Raw genomic sequence first — 16115 nt, 5'->3', positions numbered from 1 at the left:
ATCTTTTATACCTGGTGAAGTCCTGCCATTCTGCCCTGCAAGGGCTGTGTGCAAAATTCCCCGCCCAAAGGGTCCAATACACAAGAGAAAGCTGTGATTGGCTAACTCTGAGTGGTTGGACTGGGTTAATGTATCTTCCGGAGCTCCCTGGGCTGAAACAAAAGTAAAATACAACTGCTCTATTGTCCAGAATGCTAGGTGATTTAGATCCATTCAATTCTTAAATGGGTCCCATTCAAGATACAAAGGTCTCTTCTGCAGTTTAGATGTATCCACTCAGTATACAAACAAATGCTAATAGCATTCATTTGCTTTGTAAACAAAGCATTGTCCTGTGGTAACATTTTGTCTCCATTGAAACTTACTTCCAGACACAGAAAGCTGCATTCCAAGCCCCTTTGTCTTCGGCCATGTGGTGACAGCCATTTTTATCCCTGGAAATTTAAAAGCACAACGCCCAGGGATTCTTTAATCAAAAAAATTAATCTTCAGAACTGTAAATTATTGCGAATTCTTACAGTCCGCCCTTGGATACTTCGAGCTTGCTTGTAGTATCCTCTTGAAGAAATGAGCAATAATTTCTGACCCCTCACAAACAACCATCCCCTGTATTTACCTAATAGCTATCTGCCACTGATCCCCGTTCCATCTATTCCCCTTAAATTCAAGAATAAATCCATGGTACGGTAGGCACCTTACAGATACTTCAGTTTTCAATAAGGGGTCTCATTCCCCTACATGCTTGTAAAATTATACAGTGTAAACCAAATTTACAATCACTTTTTTACATCATAACCTATTACAAAATGTTGCAATCTTAGTTACACAGTGTAATCAAAATGATCCCAAGCACGGAGAGGATCCTTTGCCTCTGCTCAACTTGGGGCTGTAACACAAGATACAAAAAAACATTAAACATTTGAAACAACATGCTTAAATAAAACCCTGACCATCACATGCCGATGATGGGTCACGAAATTCGAGTGGGTATTGCTCCTCCCACCCGGGCAGTAAAAGTACCTTCCACCCTCCTTTTGATTGTCTTAAACTTTAAAACAGGCAGAATGGATTTACAGACCAGCCTGCTCTGCCAGCCCCGAGCCGTTCCCTTGTCCTTTTGTGGAGGCAGAGTACCCCTCCTGTTTATAATTACCTTGGCACAGACCGAGACCGGGGAGTATGGGATCATGACTCCCAGTCCCTACCCCTCCCGTCTTCCCTCAACTGGCTGCAGAAAGATGATGGGTGCCTGTGTGACGGCTCTCACTGGCCCCACCCAATTCGCCCACCCACTCATCCTTCCCAGCCACACTTACCCTAACTTTGCCCGTGGGCCCCCGGGTGAGTTCCTCCCTTCCCCGAATGAACCCACGCGACTCTTGGGTCTCCCCCTCCCTATGCAATCTTTCCCGGGCCATCACCACCCACCCCCGAGGAACGTGTCCCTATCACAAGGCGCCCGCGCTTCCCCATCGTGACTCCTCAACAGCGAGGTCTCCCGCAAGTGAACTTCGGTCAGGATAGTGCTGGGTTGGGGGCCGTGCCCCACCCAGCTGGGGTCATCTCCTCCCTGTAGGAGGAGTAGGCAAGTTCCTCCGGACCCTATCCGGTTTTTCCCGAAGATCGCTGCGGGGTCTCCTGGATTCGTCCAGTGGCGAGGTGATCCCCAACATTCTGTCTCCATATCTTCATTCGATGCCCAGCTCGGGCTGGGCGAACATGGCTGCTTCATTTTCCAATCTCCTGCAAAAACTTAAAAGGACATGCAGCCAGATCTCACTGACCTGCTGCCTTAGGTGGAGACATGGTTGGGTCCCTCGACCTCGGACCAAAAATACAAACATTTGGCACACATGTAAACTTAAGCTCTTTAAACTTAAACTTAAGACTAGTTATGTCAACAAAACTTAAAATTTACACCTTAAAGCAAGCTATATACACACACATAGCTATAAGACAAATGCCGCCCGTCTCCGAACGGCCAGGCTAATCTCTGGCACTGTCGCAGATTGCTGCTGGCTGCAGCAAAGCTGGACTGCCTCCTGCCTCTGGTCCCTCGCAGCTTATGGCTGTTGAGTGGGGACCCCTGTTCTTTGGCTTCTCCCTGGTTCGGGGGACCGCCCTACTCCACTGTGAAGTGGGTGGCCATGCTTTCTTAGGCTGGGGCACCCGCTGAGACCTTCTGAGGGGTGTCTCTATGGGGGAAACTTTGGCTGGCGGACCCTGAGCTTGTGTCACAGCCCCAGCTGGCTGGGAACCTTCTCCCCCATGTCCAAATAGCCCACACTGTATAATGTACCTGGCAGCCTGCCGGTGCAAATCTCTCTCTGGGTTTGTCTGCTCTTCCCTGCCCACTCCTGTGCTGGGGGCAGGTATAATCTCACCACCCGCTGCTGGTGGCTGGAAATTTTCCTCCCCATATTTAAAACCTGGTGTCAGCTCCCCTGCTATGTCTCCTGCAAGAGGGGTTGCTATCCCTGCCCCCCCAGGGTCCCACATCATGGGGGGGACAACTGTAGAAGCTGGCTGAGAAGCTGGTCCCTTTAAACAGGCCACTGCACCTGCGTGAATCTGCTGTTCGGAAGACTGGGGGATTCCTGTCTCCAGACCAGTGACTGTGCATGCACAGGCAGTTTCAGTGAATGAATGGGCAGCAGCCTGCTGATTTCTAATCCCAGGCTGCTGTTTCTCCATTTCTGAGCCACATAATCCTTTTAAATTTGAACTTTGGGCAAAACTAGGGTCCCACTGGGGTAGTGAAGTGTCCCAATTTGTGGGCAGGACAACCTGCCCCTGGAAGCAAGCCACATTGCCTGTCTTTGTAGGCTGTGAACTTGAACTTGCATGGACAGCAAACTGATGTTCCCTCACCCAGGTGGCTTTAAATGGGGAATTTTGGACCTGCCTTTCATCTGGGGCCAAAACTATCCCCTGTGTGCCTCCCTTGTCCCGGATTTCTGCTGCTGGACCTGCTCTACAGGGGTCCCAGAACTCTCCTTCCCTGTTCCCTGGCTTAAACAGCTTACTCTGAACATGAATGGCTCCTCCCCCCACACAAGCCCCAGTGCTTGCCTGTGAACTCGAACTTGCTGTGGGCTGAGGATTCTTATTCTCAGGCTCACTCCTCACGGGCGGACCGTACCTCCGTTGTTGGAGGGGGTACACTGATCCTGGTCCCTGCCTGCCTAGCGGGACCTGCTGGTGTTCTCCTACCACCCCATTGTCCACCCCTCCTCGCTGCCAGAGCTCCTCAAGACTCGGAGCTGTGGGCTGCGGCCTTGGGGTCTCTAATTCCCTAGCCAGCCTCGTTCTGGGTGCTGCCTGTGGGATGGTTCTACTTGGGCTGCCAGTAAAGTCCAGCTGACCTGCCTTCGGGCTGATCAGACAAATCATCCCCTTTGATGCATTTAAAGCCATGTTAAGGCTTTCTATCTCTGCCCTACAGGGGCCATGATCTGCTTCCTCAAACCTTAGGGCGCAGGCCAGCTTATAAGCTGCCTTTTCCTCCCTAACCTTCTCCTCCTGCTCTGTTACTTCTGAGGTGAGGCGGGCATTCTCTTCCCGCAGTCTCATCTCGCTCCTCTTTACTTCTATAATTTGGTACTTTAGGAATTCTATCTCATTTCTCGCATGGCTCTCTCCCTCGCTAGCTTCTTGGGTGAGGTGTGCATTCTCCTCTTGTAGCCTCATCTCTCTGTCCCTCGCATCTGTGACTTCCTGCACCAGGCGCTCCACAAATGCCTGGCATTTTTCAAACTGGGACTCCCAATTCTTGGCCTCCTTAACCTCCTCCTGCCCCCTCATCTCATCCTTCCTAAACTAGCCACCTATACCCCGATAGGTCAGCCTACACACTGCCGCTAACATCCGCAGGGCTACCCACATACTGAAAACGAGAGAAACAAGAGCTGATGCTTTCTCCAGATCCAGACCACTTATTAAATCAAAAACTGCCTCCACTCCTACCTGGCTCGCCATCTGTAAGGGGGGCATCTTTTAACTGGTTTATGGTAATTTACCTGGCCAGCAGCCTTTGCCTCTGAGCTCTGACCAATTCCAACCTTTTACCTGGTTTACGGTAATTCACCTGGTCAGCAGGCTTTTGCTGCTGCACTCTAAACCAATTTACAAACAGCGGTTTTGAATCGCTACCCCTCCTTCAGTTCTGAGTGGAGGAACTTATAATTAATGATATTAAAACTGACAAGTGGTTTGGATGAGAGAAAAATCAAGTTTTATTACCTAAATAAACTACAATCCAAAGAATAAACTATACCACACGAACACAGTGATTACAGTAATACTATATAACAGGGGGTTGCAGACGGTGAAAACAAGGGATAAAATGACCACAATGTTATTTAAACAATCTTAGCAATTACCCTCAAACCACCACCCCCTAACTCCTGCTAGGTTGCCTTGCCGAGGAGTCAGAACACCCTGCTCACCTGTGGTCCAGCGAAGTAAAGAGAGAGATAGCTTCTCAGCAGCTATCTTTATACCTGGTGAGGTCCTGCCGTTCTGCCCTGCAAGGGATGTGTGCAAAATTCCCTGTCCAAAGGGTCCAATACACAAGAGAAAGCTGTGATTGGCTAACTCAAAGTGGTTAGACTGGGTTAATGGGCTAGATTTTCAGTTGCTTGCGCCAGCAGTTAGCGCCTTAAGAGAAGTGATTTTCGGGCGCTATGCGTGTAGCGCCCGGGCGCAGCGCAGTTTGCGCCCCGCCCCAAATTAAGTTGCCCGTTAGCGCCGGTGCAAAGTTTAGCGGCCGCCCGGATGCGTGCGCAGAAAATGACGTCACATCCTCGTGCAACGCCCTTTGGCCGCCCCGAATCCAAACTTCAGTCGGACCGCCCGATTGTGCGGCTGGCGTCCAGTGCGTTTGTAAAATGGAACGCAACACACCCTGGGGAGCGCAAATTAAAGGGCCCTCCTCCTGCACTATAATGGAAGGGACCAGTGTGTTGTGAATGGTGTATTTATGTTTCCGGCCTCCTCCTCCTCCTCCTCCTCCTCCTCCTCCTCCTCCTCCTCCTCCTCCTCCTCCTCCTCCGTCGTCTTTTCCCCCCCAGACTCTGCCTTTGCAAAAAACACATGCACCCTTCCCCTTTAAGAGCTCACTGGCACCAGAGTGTCTGCCGTGCGCAGCGCTCTGCACCGCCGGCTTAGCGCCTAAAGATAGTAGTGGAACGCCTCTTTTAGCACTCCACCTACCTCTTAGGGCGAAGCCACTGAATTTCCGGCAACGGGGCGCTACTTTGGGGCGGGCGCTAACTTCGGGCGGGCGCTAAGGTTAGCGCCCCAAAACTGTCTATACTGAAAATCTAGGCCAATGTGTCTTCCGGAGCTCCCTGGGCTGAAACAAAAGGGAAACACAACTGCTCTATTGTCCAGAATGCTAAGTGATTTAGACACATTCAATTTTTAAATGGATCCCATTCAAGATACAAAGGTCTCTTCTGCAGTTTAGATGTATCCACTCGATATACAAACAAATGCTAATAGCATACAATTGCTTTGCAAACAAAGCATTGTCCTGTGGTAACATTTTGTCTCCATTGAAACTTACTTCCAGACACAGAAAGCTGCATTCCAAGCCCCTTTGTCTTCGGCCATGTGGTATGACAGCCATTTTTATCCCTGGAAATTTAAAAGCACAACGCCCAGGGATTCTTTAATCAAAAAAATTAATCTTCAGAACTGTAAATTATTGCGAATTCTTACAGTGGTGGTGGAGGACATTTTGATCACCTCAGGCCATTTCGAGTGCGCATCCACGGCTATTAAAAATATTGAGTCCATGAATGGACCAGCAAAATCAATATGCACCCATTGCCATGGAGAGGAGGGCCACTCCCATGGGTGTAGAGGGGCATGTGGTGGTGCATTTTGGACCTTCTGGCATCCTGAGCAGCTCTTTGTCAGGTCCTCGATTTGCTGATCGATCCCCGGCCACCACACATAAGCCCTAGCAAGGCTTTTCATTTTCACCCCTCCCAGATGACCTTCGTGAAGCTCATTGAGCACTCTCTCCCTTAACTTGAGTGGAATTACCACTCAGGATCCACACACCAAGGTCCCCTGGCATACTGACAGCTGTTCTCTTCTGGATGAGAATGCTGGCAACAGTGAGTCGCCATGTGCTGGCCATCCCTTCACCGTCAAATCATATACCCGAGACAGTGTCGGGTCATTTTGGGTCTCCTTCGCTATACCAGCGTTAGTTACTGGCAAGCATTCAATTATAGTCGAATGAAATATTTCGACAGGGTCCACTGCTGGTGCTTCCTCCGCAGTAGGCAGTGGCAGGCGTGATAGCCAATCAGCGTTTCCATGCTGTTTCGTGCCCTTATACTCGATTTCATATTGGTGCGCCCCTAGAAAAAGGGACAATCTTTGTAGCCGTTGCGCAGTCATCACCAGAACGCCCTTCTTTGGATTAAAGATGGAGACAAGTGGTTGGTGGTCAGTCAGCAAGGTGAACTTCTGCCCGTGCAGATAGTGATTGAACTTTTTCACTCCCCACACTAGGCTGAGGGCCTCCCTGTCAATCTGGGCGTAGTTACGCTCGGCTGAGGTTAGTGACCGAGACGCAAAGGCTACTGGCCTCTCCGAGCCGTCCGGGAATTTGTGCGACAGCACCGCTCCAATGCCATAGGGTGATGCATCATACGCCAACCGAATTGATAATGCTGGGTTGAAATGAGCCAACACCTCTTTTGATGTGATCAATGCTTTGCTCTTCTGGAAAGCTCGTTTACATTCGTCATTCCACTTCCATGGTACCCCCGTTTGCAGTAGAGTGTTCAGTGGGTGTAGTACAGTAGACAAATTTGGCAAGAACTTATGGCAGTAGTTCACCAGCCCGAGGAACGACCTCAGTTGTGACACATTTTCCGGTGCTGGAGCCTTGACTACTGCCTCAATCTTTTCAGGGGACTTATGTAACCCCTCTTTATCAATAACGTGGCCACAATACGAGATCTGCTTCTGGAAAAACTCGCATTTGGGACGATTAGCTCGGAGCCCATATTCCATTAATCTAGTGAGCACCTGCTCCAGGTTGGCGAGGTGATCACTGTCATTTTCGCCCATGACCAGGATGTCGTCCAAATAACACTGGGTCCCTGGAATCCCTTGCAGGACTTGTTCCATTGCCCTTTGCCAAATAACCGGAGCTGATGCTACCCCGAACACCAGCCAGTTGTATTGGTAGAGACCTTTATGAGTGTTGATCGTGAGGTACTGTTTCGAGGCTTCTTCTACCTCCATTTGCAGGTACGCCTGGGCCAGATCAATCTTAGTGAAGCGTTTCCCTCCAGATAGCGAGGCGAAATTATCTTCAATCCGTGGAAGCGGATATTGTACATTGTGAAGGAGTGGGTTCACTGTCACCTTAAAGTCCCCACAGATGCGAACCTTCTTTGGTTCCCCAGGCGTATTACTCAACGACCTCTTCATTACAGGAACGATGGGTGTAGCCCACTCACTCCAGTCCACTTTGGACAGTACTCCTGAACGTTCCAAACCTTCCAGCTCTGCTTCGACAGCTGGGCGGATCGCATAAGGTCTGGCCTTAAAAGACTTTGGGCTTGCATTTTCCTCTATTTTGAGCGTCGCTGTTATGCCTTTTAGTGTTCTGAGTCCCTGCTGGAACACTTCTTGTGCATCAGTTAGCATTTTTGACAGTCGTCCAGGTGTGACATCGTCATCCTTTTTGGCATCTACAGTCAGTGCTTGTATGGAATGCCAATCTAGCTGTATCTTCTGGATCCATTCACGTCCTAGTCGTGGTGGTCCTCCATCTGGCAATACATATCGGTCAATTTTTGGTGTTTCCTTGCCGTTATATATAACGTTCACCCTTATTTTTCCTTTGGGGTAGACTTTTTGCCCCGTGTATGTCTTCAAGACAATCTTTGTATCTCTCAAGTGTATATGTGAGAATAGCCGCTTGTAGTCCCTTCGGTTTATGACTGGTAGGGCTGATCCTATGTCCAATTCCATGTTCACTTGGACTCCTGCTATCTTGAGCGTGACCCAGATAGTTTGGTGATCCTCCGTTTTGATCACATTATGTAGTTTCAGACAACCCAGCTCCTTGCTTCCGGAGTCTGTATCACTTTTCTGTTCGTCTGAACTACTCTCCGTCACCTTATGTACCTTCTTGTACTTCTCCTGTGGAGATTTCTTGCTGCTGGTTTTCTTTCCCAACCTGCAGACTCTTGTTATGTGTCCTACTTTTCCACACTGTCTGCAGACTTTGTCCTTGAACCAGCAATCATTAAGGTCGTGTGTTGTTCTGTAGCAGCGATAGCACTTCACTGTTCCGTATGACATTTCATTTGTGCCATATTCTTGCGGTCTCCATTGTATCTCTGCAGTGCCCCGTGCTGCTGCTTCATGTGATACTGCATTGCTGAAAGCCTTGTCCAGCGTAAGATCCTTTTCTGATAGAAGCTGTTTCTGGATTCCTTCACTTTGAAGCCCACACACAAACTTGTCCCTTAAAGTATCTGCTAGTCCCGTTCCAAACTGGCAGTGTTTTGATAGCTTGCGCAGTTCCGTTAAATACTCAGCATTACTTTCATCTTTATGCTGGTTCCTTTTGTGAAACTTAAATCTTTCTGCTATCAGCAGCGGTGTGGGGTTTAAGTGGTCCTGTAGGATTGACACTATGTTTTCAAAATCCTTTTCTACTGGCTTCTCTGGGGTTACTAGGTTTCGTAGTAAGCCATACGTTTTTGCACCCATTGAATTCAACAATACCAGTGCTTTCTTGTCATCTGGCACTTCATTTGCCTTGCAGTATACTTCTATGCGTTCGACATATGTCGTCCAATCTTCGACTTCATTGTCGAACGCTGTGATACTGCCACTGTTCGGCATTTTTGGGTGTGGTTAGACTGGCTTAAAATGGCGTCTCCCGCGCTTTCCTTTCTTCCCCGCTGTGGCTTAAAATGGCGTCTCCCATGCTTTCCTTTCTTCCTCGCTGCAACTTAAAATGGCGTCTCCCTCGCTGCTGCCAACGTCGCTCTCGGCGGTCCTCGTAGCAAATGGCGATGCCCTGTGGGTTTCGTGCGCTGCTCCTGCGATGCTGCCAATGCCGCCCTCTGCGGTCCTCGTGGCAATGGCAGCGCCTCGCGTTTTCCTGCGCGCCTCTCTCCTCCGTTGACGCTGCTCGGCCCTTGAACACCGGCTGCACTCTGCGCTCTCTCGTCTCTCTCCCCCGTTGACGCTGCTCGGCCCTTGAACACCAGCTGCGTTCTGCTCTCTCTCGTCTCTCTCCCCGTTAACGCCACTCGGTCCTGATCACCGGCTGCGCCCTGTGCGCTCTGCCCTCTCTCTCTCCCCCGTTGATGCTGCTCGGCCTTTTTCTGTGCCGCTCGGTCGGCTCTAGCCGCCGCTGTCTGGGAAGGGTCTGCACAGTACCTGTTGCCAGCCCATTTTGCTGGACCACCGTGACTTAAAAGCCAAGCCTGGCTCTCGACAGCCTCCCCTGCGATGCTCAAATCTCCGCTGGATGACTGGGCAGTTGCCCGTGGTCGACGCCCATGCTTCTGGACTCGACCTCCTTCCACTGTTCTCCAGGAGCAAATCCCTGGGAGGTGATGCAGAGCTGCAGGTAGGTTCGAATCTGCTCGTCGCCAATGTTGTGTCTGTGTATGATAAGACACAGACTGCAGGAGAAACGGTACAACAGGTGTTTACTGAATGAGGGTTACTCTAGAACTAACTTTACAGATCACTACTCAGGGTTTATATACAGGTGTGGTCACTGCTGGTACTACAGTATACAGGAGCTGTAAAAAGTAGTTCTCTCCCTTAAAGGTACATACATTGCAATTTTCCATTTCAGATAGAATCTGAAGTACAAATAAGATGAACTTAGCTAAGGCCGTGCCTGCAGCTGCCTGGGCCCTAAGCTCTGGAATTCCCTCCCTAAACCTCTCTACCTCTCTTTCCTCCTTTAGCTCATTAAAACCTATCTCTTTGACCAAGCTTTTGGTCATCTCTCCGAATATCTCCTTGTACGGTTTGGTGTAAAATTGTGTTTGTTAACTCTCCCGTGAAACGCCTTGAGACGTTTTACTATGTTAAAGGTGCTATATAAATGCAAGTTGATGTTGAGTAAAGTTGTCTGACTTTTCAGCTAACTCTTGTCTAATTGGATTCACAATCAAACAACAGAAGTGTAGGTTTAAGCTGTGCACAGCTATGTGCTTCAGTGACACTTTTGGGGTAATTTTAACCTAACTCTCCGGGCAGGAATCCCACAGGATCGGGTGTAATTCCGGTTTTACTCCCCGCCCGATATTGGTCTCTGTTGACTTCAATGGAGAGTAAAATTAGACGGGCTGTGAAACCCACGTTGCCCCCGATCCCAGCAAATGCACGTTGCTGTTGAATGGCTTTCTTTACTACGCGGAATTCAGACTCGGAATTCAGCCCTGTCCTGCGGGATTTTCCATCTTTAAATCCAGCAGGGCGTGCCCGAAATTGCTGATGTACACACTATGGAAGCGTAAATTCAAAAAGTCTGTTCTGTACATTGTAAACAGCAACTGAACATTAATAAAACTGTGGCAGCAATACCATTAGTCACGTAGGGCCATTAATCTTTTTTTTTAATGCAAAATTGGGATGGAATAATGAATCTTCCTGTTTAACCGCTTTAAAAAAAAATTAAGTGCAAGCAGATGATTGAATGAAACCTCCAGCTCCTTTTGAATACCTTAGGAGGAATGTAGAATGGGGAAGAACTATTTAGATTAAGATCCAAGCAAAACTTCCCTCTGAATTCTCCTACCCTTGGTTTACTTCATTTGATCACTTGTCAGAAAGGTATGTAGTGTGGAGATGAATGCTCAGACTGTGGCTTTACATTGCTGCACCCACCTTGACTGGATTCTTGCTGAGGTGGAAGTGTTTGAGGCCAGTTGAGCACTTGATATGATGAAGGGTGTAGTTATCTTGCCAATCTTGGGTATGCATTGACATAAAAATGGGAGGGTAACTCCTGAGTAAAGTCACAATCAAACTTCAGAAAGCACTGTAAGGTCACAATCAAACTTCAGAAAGCACTGTAAGGTCACAATCAAACTTCAGAAAGCACTGTAAGGTCACAATCAAACTTCAGAAAGCACTAACGAGAGAGGAAGAAAGAACTTGCACTTATAGAACGTTTTGCACCATCTCAGGACACACCAAACGCTTCATAGACAATTAATTATTTTTGAAACGCATTCACTGTTGTACTGTAGGAAACATGGCAGCCAATTTGGGCACAGCAAGGTCCCACAAACAGCCATGAGTTAAATGACCAATTAAAAGTGATGTTGATTGAGAGATAAACATTGGCTCGGATACTGGGAGAACTAACCTGCTCTTATTCCAAATAGTTCCACGGGTAGATGGGGCTTCGGTTTCATGTCTCGTTTGAAAGACAGCACCTCCAACAGAGTAGCACTCCCTCTGTACTGCACTTAGGAGTGTCAGCCTAAATCATGTGTATCAAGTGTCTGAGAGTGGGGCTTGAAACCACGCCCTCCACGACACAGAGGTGAGAGTGCTACCCACTGAGCCACGGCTAACACCAAGTGGTGTGCAACCACCTCAGGGCAGAGCTCTGGTGCGATGTGAAGCCAGCTTTCTAAAGTGCTCAGATGTGAGGCCCTTTTAAATTTAGGAGATCATGGATGTTCCTACTCTTGCGCTCGATCCATTAAAAGCATAGCAGCCAGGGGAGTGGAGCTCTGCTCTGTGCACGAGCAGATGGGTAGAGGTCCCTCCAGGCAGGCAGTGTGATTCACAGCCAGGAGCGGTCTGCCGTACAGCAATGGGGTTTGGCAGCTGCTCTCCATGGCTATTGGTCTCAGACTGGTGATGCAATATGCAATTGGCCCAAACTGCAGCAGATGCGTGACTGTGACATTAATTACAGATGAGGGCTTCGCAATCAAGCACAGAGGCATGTGAATTGTGAAAGTACGGGCAAAGCTAAGAAACTTTAAGGTTCATTCATGACTTGTAGGGAAACAGGTCAGAAAAGGGCAAACTTTTACATCTGGGCCATTCATCCGAACGTCGCTCGCTTATTTTGTCAAGCGAAACAAAACTTTAGTTTTAGTCTCCTTTTTGAAAAGATTTATTTTTTTAATGACCCACACTAGGGTTGCCAACCCTCCCGGATTGTCCTGGAGTCTCCAGGAATTGAAGATGAATCTCCAGGACACGGCTGCGAGCAATCTGGGAGAAAAATCACAGGGGGCATTAAAATTACTGTTTTAAAAAAAAAAATCTTTGAACCCTTTTGTTTATAGAAATATCAGACATGGGGCAAAATAACCTGTTTGACTGGCAGCCCAGAACCGTCCAATCGGGTAATCAAGAGTCTGTTCACTTTCTGATTGGCCGAGGGAAGGCGGGGCGCCGGGAGGACGGACGTTTCGGGTGACCAATGGCAGGAGTGTGGGGGTGGGGCTGTTGGAGGCAGGAGGTCATGTGATGAAACCTCCAGGAATCCATCCAAGCAGAGTTGGCAACCCAAACCCACAGGGATGAGGTCGCTGAAAGCAATTCAAGTGAAATCCACCCCCAGGGCCATTGATGTGCGAGGGTGGCATTTGAAGCTTGTTTGTGGTGGTATTGTTTGCTGGTGGCTAGTGACTCAATGATGGGTGATCTTCCGATGTATGCGTGATAGTGGACAAGGGAAAGTCAACCAAAGACAACAACTTAGTTTGCCTACACTAACTCCAGAATACACACTGAGACCTGATTTGTAAAGGCCCATTCAGCCACTGCCGATTGTATGGTCTTCCTTTGATGCGATATTTTCCCCACTTTCTGAAAAACAGCAGGTCTCATTTCCTCCCTCAGATACTAGGAAGTTGGTGACTGGGCTTCTTTCTGAAAGTGCGTTGCTTTAGAAATATTATCTGTCATTTACTTCTTGTGGGGGGTGGCACAGTTCTTCCCCTCCGACGATTAGGATCTGTGTTGTCACTCACCATGCTCCAAGTTAAAGGACAGGACAGAACAGGCAGTGAGGGACTGATTCCACAGTCAGGGGGTTCTGGCACGAAGTGGGAAGTCGTGGGCCCAGAGGGCTTGGTTTTCTGCCCATTCATTTAAAGCAATGGAAAATAAGGCTCTGCATTCCACACTCCGAACAGCTGATCATGGATTCAGCTCTTTACAACAACAACTTGTATTTATATAGCACCTCTAACGTCGTAAAAAATCCCAAGGCGCTTCACAGGAGCATTATCAGACAAAATTTGATACTGAGCCACACAAGGAGATATTAGGACAGGTGACCAAAAGTCCGGTCAAAGAGGTCGATTTTAAGGAGCAACTTAAAGGAGGAGAGAGTTAGAGAGGCGGAGAGGTTTAGGGAGGGTATTCCAAAGCTTAGGGCCTAGGCAACAGAAGGCACGCAATGGGGTGATTGGTGACTGGGACTTGGTGCGAGTTAGGATATGGGCAACAGAATTTTGGATGGACTCAAGTTTACAGAGGGTGGAATGTGGCAGGCTGGCTAGGAGAGCGTTGGAATAGTCGAGTCTGGAGGTAACAACGACATGGATGAGGGTTCAGCAGCTGATGAGCTGAGGCAGGTGCGGAGATAAGCGATGTTATGGAGGTGGAAGCAGGCGGTCTTGCTGATGGGGCGGATGTGGAGCTTTAATCTGCTCCCAGTCCGCTGATGCTGCTGGCTTTGTGTTGTACAGTCGGAGGTGAAGGGTTTAGTTTGACTTGCCATCTAGATTTCTCATCCACCCTGTGGTGAAATATCTGGCTGCCTCTTGAAAGTTCAGCTGTGACTGGTGACCTCCTGGTACGGGGAACCCACACCCTGGTACTCTGTGACACAGCTTGTTAACAGCCTGTCCAATTCAAGGACAGACTACTCCAAATGACAAAATAAGTGTTTATCATCATTCAACAAAACTGTGCATGACATTAAAACGACACAAAAGGCACAACAGTGTAAGGGGTTTTCCTCGAGAGGTTTCCCTGAGGTTTCTCTCTCTAGAGGCCTCTCTCTCTTGCACAGTAAACCTTGAGTGGTTCGACCCACTCGCCCCTTAGATTCTATACTCTGGACTTAGGCGCAGGAGCTACAATGTAGAGAAAACTCTTGTAGACCAAGTTTAATGAAACAAAATGAAATTTTATTGCATAAGGAAAAATATCAAATCAAATGCAAGCAGATAAGGGAGTACATGGGAGGGAAAAACACACAAACAAATCATAACGACACAGTACTAACTAAAGCAAATACAGGCATCTTATACTCTACAAAGATCATTATGAAATAAGGAAACACACGGAACATCGAGGAACAACAACTCATGTTAATTATACCCTTAAATCCACCCCCTTATTAAACCTATCTAGATCTGATTGTGAAGGGCCAGAAACATGCTCACCAATCCCACTAGGAAGTGCAAGGTTTTGAAATCGAGTCTGTGTTTGGTCCTTTCAGGCGTCTCGTCTCCACGTGGATCGTGGAGCCCCCGCCAGCTGTGCCACACCTCTCTCCTGAGGTGGGGGTCGGGGGCGGCTGGACACCGGCGGGCCTGGATGTCGGTGGGGTCGAGGATCGTCGGCTCGACCCTGGTTAGAGGAGCCTTGGGCTGGCTCCCATCGCTTCTTCAGGTTCCTTTCCTCTCTTCTCCCGAGCCGGGGTGGCTGGAAGGTTTCTTCGCTTGGGACCTTTATTTTTTTGTTTCTTCTCCCAAGCTGGGTCGATGGCCTCTCGTTCCGGCAACGGCCCGGGGACGGTCGATGATCTCCCGATGTGGTTCCCCAGGGCAGAACGCTGGTTTCGAGATGGCCTTTTCGATGTTGGCTTTCTTCTTCCTCCTGCGAGTGCCTCTTTCTTCTTCTGGGTGTCCGGACTCAAACTGTGTGTCTGAGCTCAAGCTGCAGGCTTGCAACTGTGTTCCAGCTCGACTCTCCTTGTGACTGTCCAAGCTTGCTTCCCCCTTTAACTGCCGAAAAAGTCTTCCAGATATACCTTTCTTCCAGAGGCTTCACTTCCCGCCCAAAATCAGGTTAGTCTTTGTTTTATTTTTGGCGGGCTGAGAGCACAGTGGGGTAGTTATTATATTTAAAATGTCTTAAACGGCTGGTAACAGGCCCATCTCTGGTCTAGAATTACCTTCATTGTTTTGAATGGCCTGCTGATCTCGTTATCTAGTCCTGGGTGCTGTTATCATGAATATGAAATTGTCCCCTTTTGCCTGGGGCAACATCTTGATGGCCTCTGTCTCCAGGCTGATCTTGACTAGATCTGCATCTAATCCATATGCATATTTGTGGATCTGGTTTCGTTCTCTCAGAAACGGCTTCTAGAACTTACTGTGGGTTGAATCCACAAATCTGTCTGAGGTTGCGCAGGAGCCATTTTAAAGTGTCCCAATAAGCTGGTCACATGGTATGGTGGCCATTTTGTACGCCCCTTTTTCTGGGCTACTTTTAAAACAGCCTTTAAAATCATGGCCTCTTCTGCCATTTGACCCATATTAATACAAAGTCCAATTTTGCGGATCCTACACTAGTGACAGGCAGTGACTGCATCAACAAACACCTTCATTTAATCAATCAAAATGGGCAGCTGACTGAGCTAAAGTGACAGAGCGATGGCCAACTAAAATTTACACACTTGTGCTTTGAGATACATCTGGCCATTTTGCATTGGATGGTGTGATACTCTCAGGTGTCAGGTAGCGCAACGATTCGTGAATCATGACAAGAAACTTTAACCCCACTCCTGCAATGGGGAGACATTACAAGATTAGGGACCATAACTATAAGATAGTCAGTAATAAATCCAATAGGGAATTCAGGAGAAACTTCTTTACCCAGAATGTGGAACTCGCGAAGGAGTTGAGGCGAATAACATTGATATATTTAAGGGGAAGCTGGATAAGCACATGAGGGAGAAAGGGATAGAAGGATATGTTGATAGAGCGAGATGAAGAGGGGTGGGAGGAGGCTCGTGTGGAGCATAAACCCCAGCATTGACCTGTTGGGCCGAATGGCGTGTTCCTGTACTTTGTAATATTTTGTAAGATTGGCAGGCTATGAGCAAGTCTGGAGGT

Source organism: Somniosus microcephalus, chromosome 11 (genome assembly GCF_052327205.1).
Source record: "Somniosus microcephalus isolate GS21.2 chromosome 11, FLI_Smic_1.0, whole genome shotgun sequence".
NCBI lineage: Eukaryota > Metazoa > Chordata > Chondrichthyes > Squaliformes > Somniosidae > Somniosus > Somniosus microcephalus.
This window is presented reverse-complemented; position numbering follows the sequence as displayed.